The 23,150-nt window shown below is 36.8% G+C and overlaps 3 protein-coding genes across 5 annotated transcripts in view; 2 read left to right on the top strand and 1 right to left on the bottom strand.

Moving 5' to 3' along the window:
* Positions 1-23,150, top strand: part of LOC134840224 (CD63 antigen-like) — a 228,371-nt gene that overhangs the window by 105,577 nt on the left and 99,644 nt on the right. The gene's annotated exons all lie outside the window — the stretch shown is intronic.
* Positions 1-23,150, bottom strand: part of LOC134840223 (PDZ and LIM domain protein 7-like) — a gene marked incomplete in the record, with an annotated part of 361,076 nt that overhangs the window by 328,429 nt on the left and 9,497 nt on the right.
* LOC134840222 (uncharacterized) overlaps positions 12,870-23,150 on the top strand; it is a 43,936-nt gene continuing 33,655 nt past the window's right edge. The window contains exon 1 of one of the 3 annotated variants that reach the window (XM_063855958.1): positions 12,870-13,068. The gene's annotated coding sequence lies outside the window, so the exon portion shown is untranslated. Of the gene's footprint in view, positions 13,069-17,667; positions 18,473-21,739; positions 22,779-23,150 lie in introns of those variants that run through there. The other 2 variants (XM_063855959.1, XM_063855960.1) reach the window with 2 other exon arrangements.

Genomic DNA, 23,150 nt, shown 5'->3' with positions numbered 1-23,150 from the left:
AGATCTCTCCGGTCTCTGGTTCTGGTCTTGTCATACAGAGCGTCTCATTCAATCTCTGTTTTTCTATTTCCTGTTTAAGCCGTTGTTTGATTTCTTTCCTCGCCAAGTCTTGCTTCACTTTGTTGATCGCTTCTGCCGCTGCCCTCTCGTAGCTTATCTCTAGAGAGTTTCTTTGTTCGGCCCCCGTGGTATCTTTGTTTTGTGTCACGGCCTTTACTGTCTTTGTTGACAAGTCACCACTCGCTGCTTTTTTATTGTTCAAATTGTTTTCAGCTTGTCTTTTTCCTAATATTTTGCACTGCTGCCAGTGCTAGTTTGTGTTTCGGGTGATTCTGATAATTCACTACCTCCCAAAACAAAGGACAGTTTGATCTGAAATGGCCTTCTCGATGCAGAAAAAGCACCATTAGGCCACTGTAAAACTCATACTATGTCGTCTCTAGGCGTGTACGATGACGAACTTTGTGGCCTTTCCCAGGAACTGGCCCACGTCATGGCATCCGGTTGTACACCCGTATTTAGTCCTGAGTCCTCTGTTGTCCTCGCTGTGATTGAGACTCCCGTTTTCATGGCAGTCCTTATTGCTTCTGGCGTTAGGGTGCTATCAGTCCGTGCTAATGGTGTAGATTCTTGTTTCTTTCGTTGCGGTTCCGCGAAATCTACTCTAGTTCCCGATGGCTTTTCCACCACTGAATTGTCTTGGGCTAATGAGTTTCTCAAGAGAGCATCCAGTTTCGACTGTATGGCACAAGAACTTTCAGCTTGTTCCCTGCCCATTGTATCCATTCTGGTATCTAGATTCCATAACTTCTCGTTCACGGTGTCATACCGTTTCTTCATTTCTTCCAAATCTTTCCTGAAATGTTTCTCACGCTCTTTGTCGGTAGCCTCTACCTTGTCTGACAACTGCTGTAGCTTTTCTTCCGTCGCCCTTGCCAGGTTGAAGCAGTTGTCTAGGTTTTCATTCTTGTTGTATCGTATTTCCCTTTTTAGCTATTGGCGATCCCCCTCACTGTACTTCAGTTTCTTGTCAATTTGCTCCAACTTTGCCATCAAGTCGCCCAGCTCAAGCGAAATTGTTTTCTCTGGTTAGCCGTTACTCCATGTGTGACCTGCTCTTCGTCTTGTTTGGCCTCTGTTTTTATTGCGGAAAGTGTTCCAAATGATTCGCTTTTCTCGGTCGTTGGTATCACTTCTTCTTTCTCTCTTGGTTCCATTCCAACCATCGCTGCAATCCTCTCTGTGAACGACGAGCTTTTTGTTTGAGAATCGTCTTTTATTGTTTCCGGCGTGTTGCTTGTTGTGTCGTCTACAATGCCAATCGGTGAGAACTCTATCGTCTTCTTTTCTTGCTCCTCTGCATTTGGCATTGGTGTTGATTATGTCGTTTTTCTTTCCACCCGTCAATACTCTGATGTGGTGTCTCAAGATCGGTTTCTCTAGCCGGTACAGTTCGTTCTTCTACTGCTTTCTCCTTGGCCTTAGGCTCCTTTATACTTCTTGTATTGACCATGTTTACTGAAATGTTTTTTTTCCATTATTTTCGGATTTGATAGTGCTTTCCGTTGCGACGAGGTTTGATTTTGTTTTTGTCCTGTTGCTTTTCTTTCGGTCATCGATACCCTATTCCGTTTCATGATTTTTATGTACAATTTTCTTTATTTACAATTTTAATTCTTACAAGTCCCAATTGTAAAGTCTAATTGAAATTATATATATATTAAAAAAAACAATTTGTGTACTAAAAGCTAAAATCAGTCGAATTACTCTAAATTAGTTTTGAATCTGAATCAATTTCAGTCCTTAGGATCCTTCGCTCAGGTGTTGGGACGCTTATTCACTGTCCCCGGACTTTTCTGAACCCTCCTAGGACCCTTAGCTCAAGTGTTGGGACACTTCACTGCTGTCATCGGACTTTTCTGATTCCTCCTAGGAGACTGCGCTCAAGTCTTGGGACACTTCGTTACTATCCCAGGACTTTTCTTAACCCTCCTAGGACACTTTGCTGAAGTGTTGGGACACTTCGTACTGTCCCAGGACTTCTGTGAACCCTCCTAGGAGACTTCACTCGAGTGTTGGGACATTTCGTTACTGTCCCAGGACTTTTCTTAACCCTCCTAGGACCCTTCGCTCTAGTGTTGGGACATTTCGTACTGTCCCAGGATTTTTTCTGAACCCTCCTAGGAGACTTCGCTGGAGTGTTGGGACACTTCGTACTGTCCCTGGACCTTTTCTGAACCCTCCCAGAAGACTTCGCTCGAGTGTTGGTCCACTTCGTACTGTCCCAGGACTTTTTCTGAACCCTCCTAGGAGACTTCGCTCGAGTGTTGGTCCACTTCGTACTGTCCCAGGACTTTTGTTGAACCCTCCTAGGAGACTTCGCTCGAGTATTGGTCCTTTTTGTACTGTCCCAGGACTTTTGCTGAACCCTCCTAGGAGACTTCGCTCGAGTGTTGGTCCACTTCGTAATGTCCCAGGACTTTTTTGAACCCTCCTAAGAGACTTCGCTCGAGTATTGGTCCAGTCGGATCTCTTGTTCTTTAGTGTTGAAACAGTCGGATCTCTTGCTCCTCAGTGTTGGGACACTTAGATCACTATCCCAGGACTGAGTGTTGGGACACTCACTATCTCAAGACCGAGTGTTGGGACACTTAGATCACTATCCCAAGACCTCCGGCTAGACTCTTGCACTTCTTCCAACCTCGTAGCTCAAGTATTTATTCTTCTGGTGAATTCTCTTGTACTTTGTGTCGAGTATTGGAGTTTCCGATCCACTATCCCAGTACCACCTCTAGAGCTCTAACATTAAAAAAATCCCCAAAACCCGATCTCTTTAATCAAAATTTCACCTGCTAACCCCCCCTTGAAATTGCCTTTCCTTTATTAATCCGACACAAGTCGAAATACGACTTGTTAGCACGTGCCTTATGATCTTCGATTCGTAAAAGCCAATTTAATTTGTTCCGAAAACGTAAAAATTTAACTGAGAAAAATGAAAAAAAAAATGTATAAAAATGTGATGAATTCGCCCAAAAATCAGAGGCGATCAATGTGGTCTTTCGTAAAAAAAAAATGTCTGGTACCTGATTGTCAGGCGTTTTTCCGCCCCCTACGAACGGTGTTTGGGGTATTCTCCTTTTGAGCTCCAAAAACTGTTTATTTCCGATCCCCTCCGATCCGACCAGATAACCTTCCTTAATTCGATCGCAAATTTGGATATCCTCGCGTTGCAACTCTTGTTTTGAGTCTAAAGATGGATCGTTCCAGACTCTGCGTCTACTAATTTAACTAAATCGACGATATCGATTGTATAGTTTCTATAATGTAACCCCCTTTTTACAATTTTCAACCGCCAACCTCTATCTTAACCAGCCCCCTTCTAACCTCCCCCCTATCTAGCCCCCCACTTAAGCCGAAAATCACCCTAAGCGCGATGGGTGCTAAACCTCTCGAGAGAAAACCGTAGAACCTGTTTCCAAGTTCTGCTCGAGTAAAAACGTTTCCTCAAAACGGTGGGTATTCGCTTATCCAATTTTACACCTAATTCCTAAAATGTAAAGTGGATTTTAACGATACCCGTTTCACCAAACAGAACCTCTGTCAACCTTCCTCCGTTTGCCCTGTTCTGTTTTGATCACACTGCTGACTGGTCACCTGCCGGTTGGGCACACTTTCTTTCTGGGCTGGTCACCTGTTCCAGTTAAGTCTCCCAGTGGTCCGCTGATATCACAAGCTATCTAAAAGCCTTACAACGCCCCACATTTGGGCACCTTTTACTTGTTGCTGGTTTGATCGAGACAATCGGTCTTATTGGAAAACAGTATGGGTATACTGTTTTAAATAATATGAAGGTTTGATGCACCTAATTTGGAAGTCAAAGCCACTGTCCTTTTTATGTTTTATGGTTTTTTGTTCCGCTTTTCCTCTTTAACTCGTTTTTTGTGACCCTTCTTACTCGGTTAGCTAGGCGTCGTTTTGGAAAACGCTCCGGGAAATTTTCTCAAGTTTTCTTAAAAAGCTAACACGGTACCACCAAAAGGTGAATACGTTCCCGTTGAACCGCACCACAGATACTCTAGAATGGGCATATAGCCCGGAGCTGTGTCAAGTGGGTTTGATCCCCTAGTCTTGATGTCGTGAAAACACCCAGGAGCGCCATAAAAACGCTATGTAATAGTGGCCTACTTAAGTCACATATGAGGTTGAAGTAAAATAGGCCCTATAACTTTTGGCTCAAGAGTCAGGGACACTATCTCTTGTGTTTTTCTACATCATGCGGTCGGAGCCAAATCGGTTCACTTGCGACATGAGACTAAAACCTTTGTTACAGCTTAAAGGCCACTACCAAAAACCCCCCACTCTAGAAAACAAGAACGCCACCATACTTAGGTCTCAAAATACCTAAAATACACGAACGGAAAAACAGGGTCGGAACCTTGCTTAAAGTTACTTTTTATTAGACAGTGGACCTTTGATCCATTTCAGATGGATCAATCTAAAAACTCTCCCTAAATCAACATAACCATATAAAACACACTCAAGAAAAATAAATTTAGTACTCACATACCGACATGACCTCTAGAATCAAGTAACTAAGCTATAAAGCAGCTCTAGAATCGATGAGTAATTAAGTTTTAACTCGAGAAGTTTGTAATGAATCAGTTTTAGCTCAAGAAATAAGTTTTGGTTCTGGACCATTGGGAGACTTCGGTTGTCCACCTTTCAACCGAAGGTTCACTCTGGTCCACTCGAATGTTACTCTTTTTTCACTCTTCATTATTTTCTGTCTCTTGCCACGAATAAGACAGCTCTACTCTCGCTCGAATTATGTATCGGAAATTTCAAACAGCAATTTCCCGCTGCTGTTTTTGACTAATTTCCCGCGATTGTATTTCGAATTTTTTGATCTTACTTTTTTGCTAATTTCAGTTGTCGCGAGAAATTTGAGCATGACATGCTCAATTCGAAATTTTGAAAAAATGCATTTTACCCCAAAATCAAGACTAAACGTTTTTCTCAAGGTCAAATTTCCAAATAAGACCGATTGGCACAGTTATGAAACAACTGAATAGCGTCTATTCACAGTTTTATATGCTTTTAACCGTCTCTAACAAAGCCAGTTCTATGTGTGGTTCTTCAACATCAGGTCGACAAAGTCATTACTGTTTTTGGGCTATCGTCCAGAACACGAAGATTAATTTTGTTACATGCAAAATAGTGAGCTAATGGCTGGGTCTCAGTATCCCCAGACCACGAGGTCACTCCCAAAAAAAGGGCTACTAATTATTTATTATATTGCTTTTGTTTTTGTTCAGTAGGTAAAAATCATCATATCCTTCGGAGATGGATGAACCCTTTCCCCGAACTCCTATCTTCTCAGTATTTGAAAATGAACTTTGATGTTATTTAATTCAATTCAGGTCGTATTCGGAAGCTAAAAGTTGTTAAAATACATTTTCAGTTTTCTTCCCGAGACCCTTACGGATTCTGGAATCCGGACGAAGAGCGGTCTTGTCATCCTTCTGGAAGGGTGGTAAACTCCTCCCGATACCCCTCCGAATTCTCGGGAATTACTCGGTAACGATTGTACAGCTACAATCGTTACAATCCGGACAGTCTCGATCGTAATTTCAATACAACTCACTCTTTTTCTTCACTGTTGAGAGTCAATGTTGCTGTTTTCTAGCGAAAATCTGTCTTCTGATTCTCGTGGTTTTCAGTGTTCGCAAAATTTCAATATGGTGACGTGTTTTTTTCGAACGAATTTTTAAAAATTATTTTGTCACTTCAAACTGACCCTTCGTGATTCGTCAAATTGCACGATTAGCACTGTTAATCCATCGAAAATGTCAATTTTCCCATTCGGATGCTTCAATAAAATTTCGATGTTGCCATGCATTTTGGCATTATTCCGGTCGAATGTCTCAAATAAAAATACATGTTACAAAATCGTAAATTGATACAAATCAAAATCAGTGTCTAGTTTTAGTAGTAGTAGGATGGCTTCTGTGTTTCCCCATGGGTTCCTGGCCCCTTCATTGTATTGCCATATGTACGTCTTGCTGCGGCAGTTATTCGCCGCACAATCGCACCCAATGTTCCACATGCACTCGTCAACTTCATTATATTCCCCGAATTTCAACCAGAATTTCCTCAGTAGTAGCTGTTTGAGACAACAATAAACCCTCACGTCTATCTTTAAAGTATTGACCAGTCTGCAAGTTTGATAGAAGAAATTTTGTTCAGCTTTCAGGCGTTTAGGCCGTTTCAGCTGAAACATTACACCGCGAGAGGACTCTGTTAGTAAGGGCACATTTACATGCAAATCGTCGTATCTTCCTAGTCCGATTTTTGAAAGCAGTAAAATATTGTTTATCTGTATATACATAGGAAGCGGTAAAATTTGCAATTGAGCAATTTTTTCTTTGTATGCCAATGTTCCAGGAAAAATACATTTGATGACTTTTTTTGAATAGTCTCAAATTCATTTGTGACATATTTGCTTAATCCATAGCAGGGGCTGGCGTATGTTAAAACTGGGACTACCATAGATTTATAAAGGTTCAATTGTGCAAAACGACTCAGATTTTTTGTATTCTGTTTCATCATAAAAAATACACGGTTTGCTTTCTTGCATGCATTGTCTATGTGGACATTCTAGTTTAAATCACTTCATACTGTCAAGCCGAGGTCGTTTTGTACGTCTATTTCTTGGATCTTGAATCCGTTGAACTAAAAACCTTTTGCATTTTTTCCTAATTTTAGATACGTACATTTGTCTTAATTGAAGGGCATATTATGGTCGATGGTCCAATTAAACACATTATTTAGGTCACTTCGGATTTGCTCTTGTGCCTGACCAGAACTGATGATTTTAGCATTGTCTGCAAATAACATAATTTTAAGATTTACACAGTGATCTGGTAGGTCGTTAATAAAGACCATGCTTGTTGTTTAGGTAAGACTTGATCAGCTTTAAAAGTTTACCCCTGACTCCGTTAGTACCACATTTTGTAACAAAATTCCGTGATCAACTCTGTCGAAAGCTTTGCTAAAGTCTGTAAAAATAATTTCAATTTCTTCTTCATTTTCTATTCTTTTAAATGTTTCATTTAGAAGTTCAAGAGTTGTTGAATTGTTGACCGGTTCTTTTGAAATCCGAATTGAGATTTGTTAAAAATCTTATTGTAATGATCATATAGTCGAATGAAGACAATTCTTTCAAAAATTAGAGGGCAGCGATACAAGAGAAACAGGTCTATAAATTTCTATGTCTGCTTTATTACCATTTTTAAAAACCGGACTGATTATTGCATTTTTCCACAAGTCTGGAAAGATAGAAATTTGTAGAATTTAAATAAAGATTTGAAAAAGTGAATGGGAAATCGTTTTTCTAAGTTTCTGAAAAAGCACTGGTGGTAGTCCATTGGGCCCTTTACTTTTGTTGACATTTAGTTTTTCGCATATGCTTTCGAATTCAGTTTCTTCGAATGTTAGATTGCTTAGTAAACGATTCTCTGAACAATCTTGAAAAGGCTCATTAAATTCAGAAGATTTTACGTGAACGGATGCAAAAAATTTCGAAAATAGCTGGGCTTTGTCACTGTCATTTTCTGCTTTTTCATTTTTGTAAAAAAACAAGACTGGGAATATTTGATTTTTTTGAAGGCCCTGAAAGACTCAAAATGCTTCCCAGTTGATCTCTCGGCTGCTAGATTTTGTTCATGTTCTATCTTGTCATTTACACAGAATTTTTCCAGCATTGATTTCATTTTCACAACCTTTGGATGCATATCTTTATGTCTTCTTCTGGCTGTCTTAAGACATTTAATTAGATGAGATGTACTCTGGCTTATCCAAAGTGGCAGAGAAGCTCGATGCTGGATTCTTTTTGGTATAGTTTCATTCAGAAAAGCTTTCAGCCAAAGGTACCAATTTTCAACAATGCAATTTGGGTTTGACCAACAATAGGAATTGTTGAAATAAGGCGTATTAAGTTTTCATAGTCTCCACTACCAAAAACTATACACACCACTTTTATATAATACTTTTTTATATTGTTCTGCCCTATAGCCGAAAAACTAAGATAAATTGGGTTTGATTTGAGATTTTGGTGATTTGGTATTCGTCGCTGCTCTCTTGCTTCAATTTTACGCACTCTATTTTATCACTAACCGAAATGAAATCTAATATACCGCTTGCTGCTGTATTAAAATTTATTTTTTATTGAAAGTTGTTTTCTCCGATTTTGCTCAAAAACTCTTGCTCCAAGAGCTTCGGAAGATAAGCAGTTAATCGTGGAAAAATTGAAATTGCCGTAAATGATAATATCACCGCAATTTCTTGTCAGCTGATTTATATTATTGAAAAGTTTTGTTAGGTCTTCACTTGTATACGCATATTTACTATTTGCCGGAGGGTTATAGCATAATACAATCAAAATTTTCTTTTGATTGATATTAATGTAACAAGCAACTGCAGAACTGTTTTTGTGAAAATCGAAAAAGGCTTGTTCGGAGTTATAGCTTGATTTAACGCATATAATGGTACCACCATGGGCTGTAGTTTTCAATGGCGATTTACGATTAGAGCGAAAACATTGGTATTCTGGGAAAAAAACAGCTGTGTATCCGTTTGTTCTTATATAAATTCTTGACGTCTTGATCTTTCAAACAAACTCCGCATATTGTAAAACCTAGCTGAAATTTCGAAATTTGAATCATTTTGTCAGTAGGAAATGTCAACTGGCCTGCTTTTCAAGTATAAAACGCCTTTTCGTATCTTGATATCAGTGTACCCAGTTCCTTGGTCAAGTAGCCCTCTGCGTTTTATCAATAATGATTGCTCTTTTGCTTGCTCTTCTTTATACAAAGTTTTCAAAATAAAAATCGAGTATTTATTTCACATATACTCCGGTTCGTACATTTCTAAGTTGGGGGCGCGTGCGAGTATTTTTTTCTACTGTAAAAATATCACAAAATTTTACAAGGATCTGCCTGGGTCGTGATTTCCCATGTTCGAACTTTCGAGTCGCCGAAAAGATGAAATGTCAGTTGAGTTTAATCCATAATTTTCGTATCAGATTCTCATCAGGCTTAAAAACTTTTGAACGATCAACACTTTCTGTACTTTCATTTTCCGCATCATTTTATTCAGGTATACCACTGAACCTTAACTCATGGTCATATTCAATTTTCGTTTTAACAATATCGCTATACTTAGCTACGGTTTGCTGGCGCTGTCTACATGAGAGAACTTCCTCCACCATAGTCCGAGTACTTTCCACACTCTCCTTGATCTTCGTGATATCCCTGCTCAATTCCTTTGTATCAATTGCATCAATTGGAGGGCTCTGTAGACAGCTGTAACATGTAAAGGTCACATTTGCCCTCTCCAAAAACTTGAACTCATCCTTCGAATATCCCATGCAAGTATTATGTGTCCACCTCTGACACCTCTCACTTAAGATCCATTTCTCCCCTTTCGACATGTTACATAAGGTTCAGCACTCCTGCTGCTTCGATGCTAGTCGAGTTCTAGCTGACGATCCAGGCATAACGTTATATGAAACTATTTAATAAACTATTTTGAAGGTGGAATTTATTTTTCAGATTTCCTAGCGAAATAAAAAGTTTACCTACTGATCCAGTTTTCTTAAATTAGGTTAAATTTTCTAAGAAGAGATAATCATACGTTTTTCTAGAATGTGAAAGAGCTTCAAGCTCATTTCTTTTCAAAACAGTAGTCAATATTTTTTCTGGTTATTTGCATTCCTTGGATCTTTCCCAACTGTCTGTTAGCTATGGTTTATCAATAATTGTTTTATTAACTAGATCTTCTTAATGACCATATAAACACTTTTATTCTTGATGAATTATGTTTGTGAATTATTATGTAGATGTTTTCATTTCGCGTGACTGTGGCCATATGCAATCTATTCACTGATCCAGTAGCTAAAAGTATTCATGGTATGTTATGCGACACAAAGGTGTGACCGAAAATCCCATCGGGGTAAAGTTGTTTATTTTCAAGTGAGCCGCCCTTCGAGAAATTTTTAGATACGCCCCAACACAGGCCGTTGCATGGCAAAAGGGACTTTGTTAATTGACATCATAAAGAAAACCCTTACCCGGCTTGAGGATTTTTTTCTAAGTAATCTTGTTAAGTTGAGACTAGCATTGTTTTCTAGATTTCATGCCTAATTAACTGTCGGGCATGTTTATTTTCAGAAATTATGTCTGAATTTGCTGGTCCGATAACAGAGTTTTCAAGCGTTTCTATTGATCGATTCAATAATGAGAACCTGAAATCAACAGTTTATTTTCTTTCCCATTGTCATTCAGACCACATGGTAGGCCTTAATGAGCCTGAGCTTTTCGAACGATTAAAACGCTATAACTTCAAAATTTATTGCCATAAAATTTCGGCTGCTTTGTTAAGTGCTCTGCCGCATTATAGACATTTAACTCCATTTGTTATACCACTGGAAGCGATGACTGAGGTAACAATTAATGTTTCAATTCATGGCGGCAATTTTGATGAGATAAATAGCTACCCGCTTACCGTCACCCTAATTCCTGCTGGTCACTGTCCCGGCTCAGTTATGTTTTTGCTTGCTTCAACAGATATATCTGTGCTTTTTACCGGTGACTTCAGGTTTGAAGTTGGCCAGGTGAAACGAATAAAGTATCTATACGACGACTTACGGCAATCTGCTGTTCGCAATTTCGATAACATTTATGTAGATACTACTTTTTGCAAATTAGATACTTGTTTTTTACCTTCGAGAGAAAGTTGCCTCTCATCAATTTTTCAAGCAGTGTCTGACTGGATATTCTGCTCATCTCAAAATAATTTTGTACATTTTCGAAACAAAACTCGCTTCGGGTATGAGTTTTTGATGAAAGAGCTTGCTACCAAATTCAATACCAAAATACACGTATCGGTATCTCAGTATCAACTGTACAAGTTTGTCCCTTCAATTCAAACTTGGCTTACCTTAGATGCTGAGAGCACGAAAATCCATTTCTGCACTTCTTCATCTATTTTCGAAAAGAACTTGAAACTGCCCTGTCAGCATTCTTTGAGAAGTTTTCCACGGGTTCTTACAATAATTCCGACTGCAATGTTTTTCACAAAAAATGAGATAATGCCTTCAAGATTGGTTAAAGCAGTGTCCGAGAAAACCATTCGGTGCTGTTATTCTACTCACTCTTCAACTGATGAAATAATTGATTTTCTATCAAACCTGAAATTCAAAAATATTACGCCTTTCGTTCGCCCGGACAAAGAAACTTCAATCGAGTCAGTGAAATCACTAATTCTAAATAAACTTAGAAGTCAATTTTTAGACGCATCAAAAGATGCGAAAACAGAAATTTGTCATCTCTGGCAGGCGGAAATCAGATTTGAAAAGAAAGTTAAACGCGGACGTGAAATTGAGGCTGAACTCGAAAAACAGCCGGTACCTGAGAAATTATCTTGCGCAGAGTTTTCTGAAATCCAAACTACTGACCAAAATAGAACAGAAGTTTTAATTGATCTACTCAACACGATTTAGCGCAGTCTAGTTACCAGCGCCGAGAATAATCGAAGGCGTCATGAAATACGGTAAGTTCAATAGCTTCTAAAAAAGTTAAACTTAACAACAGTTTTCTTGCATGCAAAATTTTCTATGAGTCATCACATTTTAACTGCTCTAAATAAATCTGTATTTGAACCGTTTCATTAGTTGCAAGTATTCGGGGAACACCTGAAACCGACAATAAACATCAAGCTAGAATATGGTGAGATTTCGACCTTACAAACTAAAGCAGATTCGGGAGATGATCATGTCCACTTTTCTTTGATGCATCAGTCAGCACATTTAATCCAATGTTCTTGAGCTGTGCTTTTTATACGATTCCCAGTCCAGAAATTTTTCTTTTATGTGAAAAAAGCTAGCTTGAAAAAATTATTGGCTTTCAAGCCTTCGTCTCCGAGGCGGCAGATTGTATTGGTTGTTTTCAGGGTTGCCTTAAGGTATTAGATAGTATTCAAAAGTCTTTGTTTTATCCGAGATCGGCAATATATATCTAAGTCGCCATAATTTGAACCAGTGTTACGGAAATTAACAAAAACCGAATTTTACTCAAAAATACAAACAGAATTAGACTGCTGCAAATTAGACAGTTGGAGATATGCTTGTTTTGGGTCCAGCAGCTTCACAAGATCTCTTCTGTTTCGAAACAGCTTAAGCTGAAGTTTTCTCTGTTATTAAGTGGTCCTTCATTATTTATTTGTTGAGGCAGTCGACACCAAACTGTTAAATATTTTGCTTCATTAGATTGACCACACGTAACTATGGTTTTTGTTTATGTTATTTCATGGCCGACTGATTGATGGGCAGAAAGTATAAACACACTTTGCTTTTTATTTGGAGTTTTTACATGAAGAGACGTCTGCCATTTGGTCTGCGACAGTTAAGAGTACACGATTGGTGTCCTAAACCAGCGTAAACTATATGCCCTGCACCCCCCCCCCCACCCCTACCCACCCTTACCTTCTACTCCAACGAAACACTACTAAGAAACCCCTCCCTCCCACCACAAAGGCTACCGGTCCACACCTGCTAATCCCACCAACCGCTAGTAAAAAAAAGATTTCCTTGCTCTCGTCAAATTTTGAGGTGGCTGGATTTTTTGAGTGACAGTTTAGCGCGAGGTATTAAGTCTATCAGAAGGAGCAATTTGTAATTTTAACAGCAGGGAACATTTGAAACCCACTGGTTCCTTTGATTTTGTTTTCATTTTTCTTGCTTCGATTGATTTGATTTGTTTTCTTCTTTCAAACCGCGCAATTCTCCCAAACCAGCCGCAGCTCAACCCAAAACACATAAATTAAAAACTGACAACCCATGACACAAATTATAACTAACAAACCGCTCTCGACTTGGATCGCAAAAGGCATAATATTGATACAAATTTGCGCACACCAACAGTTAATTCAAGGCCCCTGTGAATTGGAATTTTTCATCAATTATAATAAAGCCCTAATTGCTATTGACACCTCAGCCGTCTTGAAGCAAGCGTAAGTATGGTAGCTATTGCTATCTCAAACAGATCTTTTAACGGTTTGTCCACACCCCGATAAAAAAAAATCTTTTTTCTTTTAGTATCTATTTGCATTCTATTTGTCAGTTAAAGGGTAAAGATTTCTTGGAAAATTTCAGCAGAAGGTAGTTGTTCTTATATTTTGCCAAATTATATAATGACCAATTTTACTAAAAAAGATTGTCGCATTTTTGTGGTTCCAATCTTATTAGAAGTTTTCTCAAATGTAGCCTTTTTGAGCTCGAGCTCATTAGTTTGTGCATGTTGTTTTTGTACTCATGGAGACTCTGTGCATTGATTTTGAGCATCTAATTAAGTCAACACCAATAATTGATCAGTTCAAGAGGCGGCAGTGCAGCTGTTAAGACGCACACCTGTGGCGCGAGGATAGTTCTGTAAACATCTGATGCGACATTCTGTGCTCTTTTTACTCTTTTTCTTTGCTACTTTTGATCGCGTGTATAAACAGCGGCTTCTCATTTTTACCATATTTGAATTTTTAAAGCCATTTTCAGTGGTGCGATTTCATATTGTGCATTCTATAATCCTATTTTTCTAATCCCACATCCTTGCTCCGTGAATCTTGTGTTATTTTAAAAAGGCATTTTCCGATAAAATCGCCCATTTCATTGCGTTGTTCCTCCGTTAATTGAAAAGCTTGAGCTATATTCTTTTGATCAAAATGCATTTTGTCTTTGCTGCCTTGTTTTTATATGTCAAGAATGTCTGAAAATCTGAGTTGTTAGGTCTAATTGATGGTAAAAGTTTTTACTTTGAGGCTAAATTTTTTTTACTTTGAGCAAGTTCTTTGACAAGCGTACAAATTTTGCGCTAGATGTTTTTTAAAGACAAGTTTCGACTCAATTAAATTTTAGTTCAACAGGTATGAGTTAACCGCTCAACGGAATGCTTTCCTAAATTTTTGGAATCAAATAAACTTAAATTCTTTTAAATCAAGCTTTTTTTTCAAAATTAGAAAAGCTTGATCAATTTTCTGTGCCGAAAAACAGCGTCGAAGACGATTAAGTGATGCTCACAGGGGCACTTTGAGGCGGTGGTTTACTAGAATTGTTGATGTTCAACTAACGCATATCAAATTTCTGACATACTTCGACATTGATCGACTCAAATTCGCTACACCTAATAAAACTATTTTTAAATTTACCCTATTGAAATAGTGATAGCGGTTAATCGATCCATGCTCTATTTCTGATTAGCAAGCGATATCAACATTTTTTTCGTTGAAATTTTTCTGGCAAATTTATCTACCAGAATCACTCAATCATTCTTCGGAGACTTAGTCGTAGACTTCAACTACTAGATAGTTCTTTCTTTTAGAAATTTTCAGGAGTCTTTGATTATTTGGTTTTTCGCGGTTTGACTTGTGGTGCGAAGGGTTGTTGATTTGCCTATTTTTCCGTTTCGAAGCAACTTTCTCATAGCATCTGATATCGTTTTTTTTTGCAAATGTTGCTGTTTTTTTTTGCTCTTTGGTAGTTTACTTTGATTGCCTGTACAGACAATAGCTTGTTATAAAGAGTAATCAACGTAATGAAGACTCGTTATGTAGGTCTTGCTGATTTGCTTCTGTTTTTTTTTTCATGAAAAGTCTTAAAAGTCTCTGATAACTACATATGTGCATTCATACATAATGATGCATTTATGAATGCACTTAGGTATATAAGAACTTTTTGAGTTCAATTGAAATTCATCTGCTGAAAGTGGCGTAAATAACACTCTTTAAAAACGAACGAGGAATGGTGCAAAAAAAACGTGAACGATTTCTTGTTTCGAAAGTGGAATTTATTTTTTAGATTTCTAGCAGAATAAAAACTACCTACTGATCCAGTTTTCTCTTGTTGGGTTCATGTTATCAAAAAAGCGCCAATCATAAATGGTTCTAGAAATTCAAAAAGCTCAAAGGGCATCCATTTTTTCTTTGAAATTAGAAAGTTGAGATTTTTTCAAGAAAGTCTGTGTTTTTTTTATGCTTACTTGCGTTCATTACTCTTTTCTAATCTTCGATTGGCTATGGTTTTCTAATTCAGGTTTTCACCATTTTTGAAAATCATGTTAAGCTTTTTTCAAAATGTATATTGCTTGTTTGCATTCTATAATCCTATTTCTCTAATCCCACATCATTGCTCCGTTGTTACGTTAGTCGAGTCTTGCTTTTACGAAAATATGTTTTTTTTCCGAGGAAATTGCCCAATTTGCGTTGAAAAGGTTTACCTTTATCACTTCGATCAAACTGCGTTTTGTAAATGCTGTCTAGTAATTATACTTCAAGCTTTACTGAAATTCGGAGTAGTTGAGCCTAAGTGGTGTGGTGACGAAATGTTTTATTTTTGAGCAATTGCTTTGACAAGCTTAAAATTTTTGGACGGTTCTAGTCTTTTGTTTTGTGCTGGCTTTGAAGTTTTGTTGTACTCGGGATATTTTTTCTGGAGACAAGTTTCGTGTCAACTGAAGTAGTTTTGACGTTTTTATAATTGTGTAAAACTTATATGCCCCGCGCTCATGCAGTTTTTTGATATGTCCGTGATTGTTATTTTCTAGTGTCTATCCACTCTTGCTTGTGTCTTCGAATGATTTTAAGCTTGTGGATAGGCCATGGAACAGTTAAGTTTCGTTTTAACAATGAAAGGATGAGTTAAACATTTTTCTTCAATTAGCTAGCGTGATCAACATGTTTTTCATTGTTACGTTTCCGGCAATTAGTTTGTTTACTAGAATCACTACATCGTTTCTTCGGAGACTGCTGTCGTAAACTTCAGCCAATACATAGTTTTTTTTCATTCCAATATGAAATACTCTTTCTGTTAATTTTTTAGAATCGATGGACGTAGAGGAGATTCTAATATAGGTCATGATGATTGTTTTTGTTTTGGAATATTTTTGATCCAGGAAGAACTTTTTTCATTTGTTTTTTTTTTGGTTTGACGTGATTTTTTTAATTTAATTTCTTTTGGAACTTCTAGTTTTGAAAATGTGGATTTTAGCTTTCAGATTTTCCAGTCAAAAACAAAATTTACCTATTGATCCAGTTTAATCAAATCGGATGAATTTTCTCAAAGAAGTGCCAGTCATAAATGGATAGTTCTTGGAATTCAAAGAGCTTTAAGGTCATATGTTTTTTCTTTCTTTGAATTTCGAAAGGCGAAGTTTTTTTTCAAAAGAAAGAGGTTATTTTTTATTTCCTTGCGTTCATTGACTATTCACCAAGTTGTAACTCCGTTTTTGTACCATTTTCCTTTATATGTTTTATTTTTCGCATGAGGTTAATTTGAATTTTTTTTGGTTATTGCAGCTGATTAGCCACATAATGCATTGTTTAAAGGGCGAAACTAGATTTCTATGAGCGTGTGCCTCGGGGTGCCTGAAAACTTTTTCTTAAAAAAGTTTTTGTAGCTCGATTTTTCGGCTCAATTGCCATATTCCCTTGTAGTTTCGTCTAACTTACAGCTTTGTATATTTTGTTTCTATGCTTATTGATTTGTTTTTCCCGGTATTTGCCTTTCTCGGCAACGTTGCTCAAATTGAGCTTCATCCGAGACAAAAGAAAGAAAATGTTTGTAAATTTTTATCGAAGATTTATTCGATTTTGTGACTCTTGTCTAAATTTTTGTCAGCTAACTTGCAATGCCTCGTTTGTGATGTATTTCAAGTGGTGCGAAGCTCTGCTTCGCCTCTGTTTTTTAACTTGAACATGAACGGAAAATGAAATATTAGATGTTCCTCGGATTTGAGAAAATATAGCTTTTGGAAAAGGAAAAAAATGACTGCAGCATCATAGTATTACTTCTACTATCGATTTCAATTTCCAGTAAACTTGATAGATTGATTTGCTGTTTCAAGTGTTTCATCCAGGATGGCACGTTTTATAACAGGGTGTTTTAAAACTTTTTTAAAACACTGTTTTAAAAACAGTTTAAAAATAAGGCCATTTTGCTGTGTATTTTAAGAAAGTAGGACATTAACATCTTTTAAGAAGTGAGCCGCTATAAAATTGTTTCTATACGTTTTTTAACCCAGCTTGGGTTCATCAGAAGTTGCTTGGGTTTATTTGAAGTAGTTCTTACAAGGGTTTTTAATCGTGCTTTTCAGAGGTTTGCCCGGGATTATCTCAAATTTCTTATGGGCCGCTAATAATTGTTCATCAATTTGAGGGGATACAAACAATTTGTGAATAATTCTAAAATTAGTTTTCAAATAATTTGACAGGGCAATGAAATTTCGGGAGATTTGAAATTGACAAGCAACTTTTATCATGCGCTTTTCAAGCTAGATTGTAAAATGCATTGAACCGAATCAATTCTGGGATATTTTTTGTTTCTGGGCGTTAGTTTCGAGCAGATGAATTGTTTTGACGATCCTTCAAAATGGTGATGAATTCGATGCAGCAGGTCAAAATGGGGTTCCTTTCATATTACCTAACGTGCTTAATCCTTGTCATATGGTGGTGTCTTTTTGACTTTTGATTTAAAACATGTCACTGGAATTGAAGGGTGATTGGTTTTCGGTTAGCAAAAGATTAGCTATCTAGTTTCCGTGGCAGGTAGTGGACAGCACAGGTAAAAGTGGGTCGTTCCTCCTTCAACCAGTACTCCTACGCTTAATCCCTTCATGAAATATGTACCCGTCTCACTTGATTTGCCATTTGAGTTGTAATTTCATCCACAACACTTGGGCAATTGTCCAATTAGAAATAGAATCCAGACCGGGCTTTGATTGATTTCAACACTTCGGTTTGAACTTGACCAAATGCTTACCAATATCAATTACCTGCAATTTACAACAATTTACCTTAGCTGGACTACAGGTGAAGATTTCAAGCATTAATTGAAATAGCCTGCAAGTGTTTGTCACCCGTTTCTGATTAACAATCACGTGTGTTGAACTAAAGTGTAATTGAGAGCAAAAGTCATATATAGCATGTATCCTGTGAATTACACCTTGCCCGAACAGCGAACTAAAGTTAACCTCAATTTTGCGGAGACTCGGAACTAGAAAGATCTAATTTACATAATTAACATTGCTTCTTTGATCTCAAACTGAGCGACCGAATCAGGTCGGTTTAGTCATCAATTAATTGATATGAATAAATTATGAAGTCAGGCATGACACAGATGCTAGAAGAGTTACAGCAATAAAGACGGAATAGAAAGTTAAGCTTGAATATTATCCTTATTTTAATTTATTCGCTATTGGCAAACGACCACAATTTTCTCTGAAAACTCCTCCCTGTTCCTAGATTTGTCATCTGAAAGAATTTGTTTTGACGGAGGAGCACGGTTGCTATATGGAATTTGATAGACGTTTTCGCAGTCGAAGCTCGTGTTTAACGAACTTATATCACAATCAGGCAAAATTAAAATAAAGTAAGTTAATAGTTGTTTCAACTTGTCTCATTAAGTATGGTTTTTGCTGTGTAGCTTTTGCTAATTTTAGTAACCAAAGAGTATATTTTCAACAAATTCATTTGAAAGTATTTGTAAACGAAGTGATTGTTCAATTGCTTAGGTCTGTGTTTTAAAGTATAAATAAGCTAAGTGATGAAATGAGTTTTGCCACGGAAGATTTTTCACGGTTTTTTTTTTCGCAGTTTACCCTTGTGATATGGAAAGGTATTGCAATCGGATACTAGACTTTTTCCCGTAAATAACTTTTTTCTCAGGACTAATCTCCTGGAAGCCTCTGCTAGCGACAAATTTAGTGCAACAGACATCTTTTGTGCATGTTAGCAGTTTAAATATCTGTCCTATTCAAAATTTGCTTTTTATGTCGGTTGTAAATTAATTTTCTATTACTAATTTTCAGCTTGATAGGTTTCGACCTCTTAAATCGGCTTTGTGGCCTCATATTTTTTCTTTTGACGAGCAAAAAAAATGTGTTTTTTCGGCTAAAATGGTTTCTGCTAAGGTATTTTCGGCTTCGTTACCGCTTGGTAATTTTTCCGATAAAAATTTCACATTCGATTGTCAAGGTATGTTGAAAGTCGACGAATGTAGTTCATATGTACTCTTATACGAGTCGTGATATATATTTTTTTGTTTTTCCTTGGTTGAAAGGAAGGCCAACTCCACTATCGAACAGCAAAAATGTTAAGGTCAGGAAAAACGTGATCGACTTCTAATTTCGAAAACGAATTTAATTATCAGACTTCTCAGTGACACTAAAAATTACACCTGGATCCAGTTTTCTAACTTTGGGTTAGTTTAATCAAAAACGTGTCAATCATAATTTGCTCTAGAAGATGAAAGTGCTTTATCTATTTTTTTCTTGGAAATTGGAATGTTCATATATTTTCGAAAAATTTGTCGGTGTTTTTCTGTTTACTTGCGTTCATTGACTTTTTCCAATTGTCTTTGGTATGCGTTTCAAAACTAGTCTTGTCCGTTTTGAAAGACCTATTTTTCGACATTTTCGAATCAAACGTTAGCTTCTGCCGTTTTCCCTCCGCTATATATTTTCCGCGTTTCAAAGTTTTATGCACATAGTCTAATTGCCATTAGAATTGGCATGTAGCTGCATTAAGCAATTACAAACACATTTTTTTTTCATATGCAACTTCGTGAAGTCAATGGTTAAATTGTGAAATGTGGAGGAGAAACGGTATAAAAAGTGTTAAGTTTTTCACGCTTAATTTTTATTATTCGCAGTTCGACCTTTAAATTACTTTGTTTTTAGCTCGCTTCAAATCAGTATGCTTAATGGAAGACAAATGACGCTCGTCAATGAAGATTTTGCAAATGGCGCATTAGACTGGATTTTTTTAGTATTAATAGCGGATTTCCCGGCCGAATAAAAAAAGTTACCTATCGGTTCTGTTTTCTCAAATTTAGCTAGTTTTATCAAAAAATTAATGAGAAAAGATTTTAGAATTTCAGAGAGTTTTTAAGTGATATACTTTTGATTCGAAACTCGAATGCTGAAAACTTCAATAAATAGTTTTGTTTCTGTTTCTTCGAGTTCGTTGACACTTTTCCAACTGCCTGTTGGCTAGGTTTAATTTTTACAGTCGAATAAAATTTTTATCTATTGATCCAGTTTTCTCAATTGGGTTTATTTTATCTAATAGAATCTACAGTAAAATTGTTTCTACATTTGAATAGCTTCACGGCAATATATTTATTTTATATTTTATGATTTTTTGATAAATATATCTTCTCTCACTAATCTGTCTTTTAGCGGTTTCTTTTTCTCTGACACTTCTGCTGCTGTCTGTTGGCTTTATTTTATAATCTGGAAAAGCATCTCCGCATCTGAGTGTCAAGTTAATGTTACTTCTCTGCAATAAATTTTAGTAACCAAGTGAAGGCCAATGTCTAAAATATTTAAGATTTCTGAAAAATTATCAAATTTTATCTCGAAAATCCAAGATCTACGCGTCACACTATTTCCGAAAATGTTGCTTGGTTCTGTTGTCATGAAGGTGTCTGGAGGATGAAATCAAGGTAATTTTTATCTGGAACAAAAATTGCCAGCGCTATTTTTATTTTTCTTTGATGAAACGGTCTGCTAAAATTATATCGGTTGAACTGCTGCTTTTTGCGTGACTCAATTTGCAATTGTGCACGGCTGGATTTAAATTCTAATACGCGAAAAGGGTTCTAAAAACAAATATACCAGTCGAGAATGAAACTTTGAACAGATTTTTTTGTGATAAACATAAATTCGAATGTAGAATTTAACTTTCAAATTTTTAAGTACAATAAAAAAGTATCTTTTGATCCAGCTTTCTCAAATTGGGTTAATTCAAGCAAAAAGGGGCAATAAATTGTTCTTGAAATTCCAAGGGCTTTAAAGGCATAATTTTTTCTTCGAATTATCTAGTTTTTCATACAAATATTTTTCCCTGCTTGTTTATTTACACTTCCAACTATCTATTGGCACTGTAGGAGTTCTAAGGTGATATAATTTTTGCTTGTGATGCTCGAAATTTGAAAACAAAAATGGATTTTTTTTGTATTGGTTTGAGGATATTGAAATTTTTCCATCAGCAATTCATCAAAGTTATTTGTCTTTTTTTGTCAGTTGGTGTCGCTGGTTCTGGAATATTTTTCCAGTATTTAGCAAAGAAATAGTGACGACTTTTTTTAAAATCTAAATAACAGAATTCAAAATATTATGTCAATCACAGAATCAATCACAAGAAATTTGGTTACATTTTCAGATTTATGTCTTTTTTGATAATTTAGATAAAGTTTTTTTATAAAGTTTTGCATTTTGAGTCTTTCGCGAAGCTCAAATATAGCCTGCTAACTGTTATTTTAGACTTTTGGTCAAATTTACCGTCATAGTAACCAATTTGTGCTTTAACGGCTACTAATCACATACTTAGATAACCATTTCAAGGTTTACTGCCTCGCAAGATTGAGCTGGGCGATAATTATTTCCGCTTTTTGATGTTTTTGGGAGCTTTTTGATTGTTTTTTGATCGGTCATTGGAATTTTCGTTCCGTTATTCTTGGGTAATATTGGGAAGAATAGCAGCGATAGAATGATATTGTGTGATTTGACCGGTAAGAGTATAATTATAGCTGGCGTGTGTAGGTTCCGGTCACCTGCTGTTGACCTTTCGTGGGCCTAAACCTTCGTTGATTGACAGGTTTGAAATTCTGAATTCAGATTGTAGAATAGTATAGTACCGTTATGTTTATCAGTTTATCATTCAATAATTGATGGAGCTTGACCTGTTGTCTTTTATGCATGGAGGGCAGAGAAGTTTTTAAACAAAGTTTTCCTTTGAACTGCTAGATACCTTTGTGCAGCTAGATATTTGCGTCGATGACAATTTTCGGCCCTTAGGCCCCCTTCTTTCAGCTTTGGTGGCCTCTTTTGTTTTCAAACGCCCCCTCCTCCTTGCTGACTGCCCCCTGTGTTCACTTCCTTTGTTTTGCTCCTTCTTCCGTCCTTCTTCTTTTGATTGTGGTTAAAGAAGTGAGGAGTGATTTAATATTTTATCACCATTTATCCCATATCCCATTATTCCTCTCACTTTCATTGTTATTTTTCACTCTGTTTTTGCTCCTCTTCGTGATTTATTATTAGTGTGGTGTATTTGTAGTCAGAGATGCGAAGTGGGGAAAAGCTATGAGAAAATTGGAAAATTGAGGTGAGGTGGTTTGTTGGTGGTATTTTGTTTCTTTTTCATTTCAGTCCATTTTGGTTTTTATTCCAATCATTTTGGACCTATCCTTTTTGGTCCTCCCTTTCCTTCCTTCCCCTGATTCGTTTTTCTCTCTCTTAGTTTCCCGGCCACTGTAAATACACTTGTAACACTTTCTAATCTCTGCTGTTCAAGTGGCCCTAGAGCTGCGATGGACGGATGCTAGTTTTTATGCAATGGTATATAGCACCAAGCAACAAGCAGTTTACCACTAAGGGCGATTTTATTTAGGGTTGTTTGACGAGACGATACGTTAGACCATGGTAACGGCTATTGTGATTGATTTACGCGAATTTATTATGTACAAATAAAAAAACACGGCTAAGAATAGCAAATCCAACACGCCTCGAAAAGTTGCGCTTAAAAATTTGTTGGTTTCTAGTTGGTAGACTAGCAGACTGGGAAAATAATAACTCTCCTTTATCTAACCTTAAATTTAATTTATAATCTACTATTGTTACCGTTTTCTGCAACAGTAAGCATCAGATTAGAGAAAATTAAGCTATCTAGGTAAGGTGAGTTAACTTCATTTCATTTGTTACCGTTTCTGTTTTTTTTGTTAGTTTGTTTAATTAGCCCGAAAGATATGAAATATTGACTTGGGAAATAATTTCACGCTAGTTCTACCTGAAGGTAAGGTATGATTGCATAGATCTATTGAAGACAACTGCCAAGTGGCGGCTTGGTTTAATCTAATCTAACCTAATCGCCATTTGGCACTGTTCCGCTTTGTAGTCTAGTAGCCGCAGCTACAGCATCAGCAGTTTCACTTAAGTTACTTAACAATCACGCATTTCTTGCCTTCATTTCTGCTTGATGCTGAACATTTACGTCCGTTACAACTGGATTTAATTTGTAATTTTTCATCTGAGTTTTAAAAAAGCTCT

This window comes from Symsagittifera roscoffensis, chromosome 2 (genome assembly GCF_963678635.1).
Source record: "Symsagittifera roscoffensis chromosome 2, txSymRosc1.1, whole genome shotgun sequence".
Taxonomy (NCBI): domain Eukaryota; kingdom Metazoa; phylum Xenacoelomorpha; order Acoela; family Convolutidae; genus Symsagittifera; species Symsagittifera roscoffensis.
The sequence above is the reverse complement of the archived record's forward strand: the minus strand, read 5'-3'. Positions and strand labels throughout refer to the sequence as shown.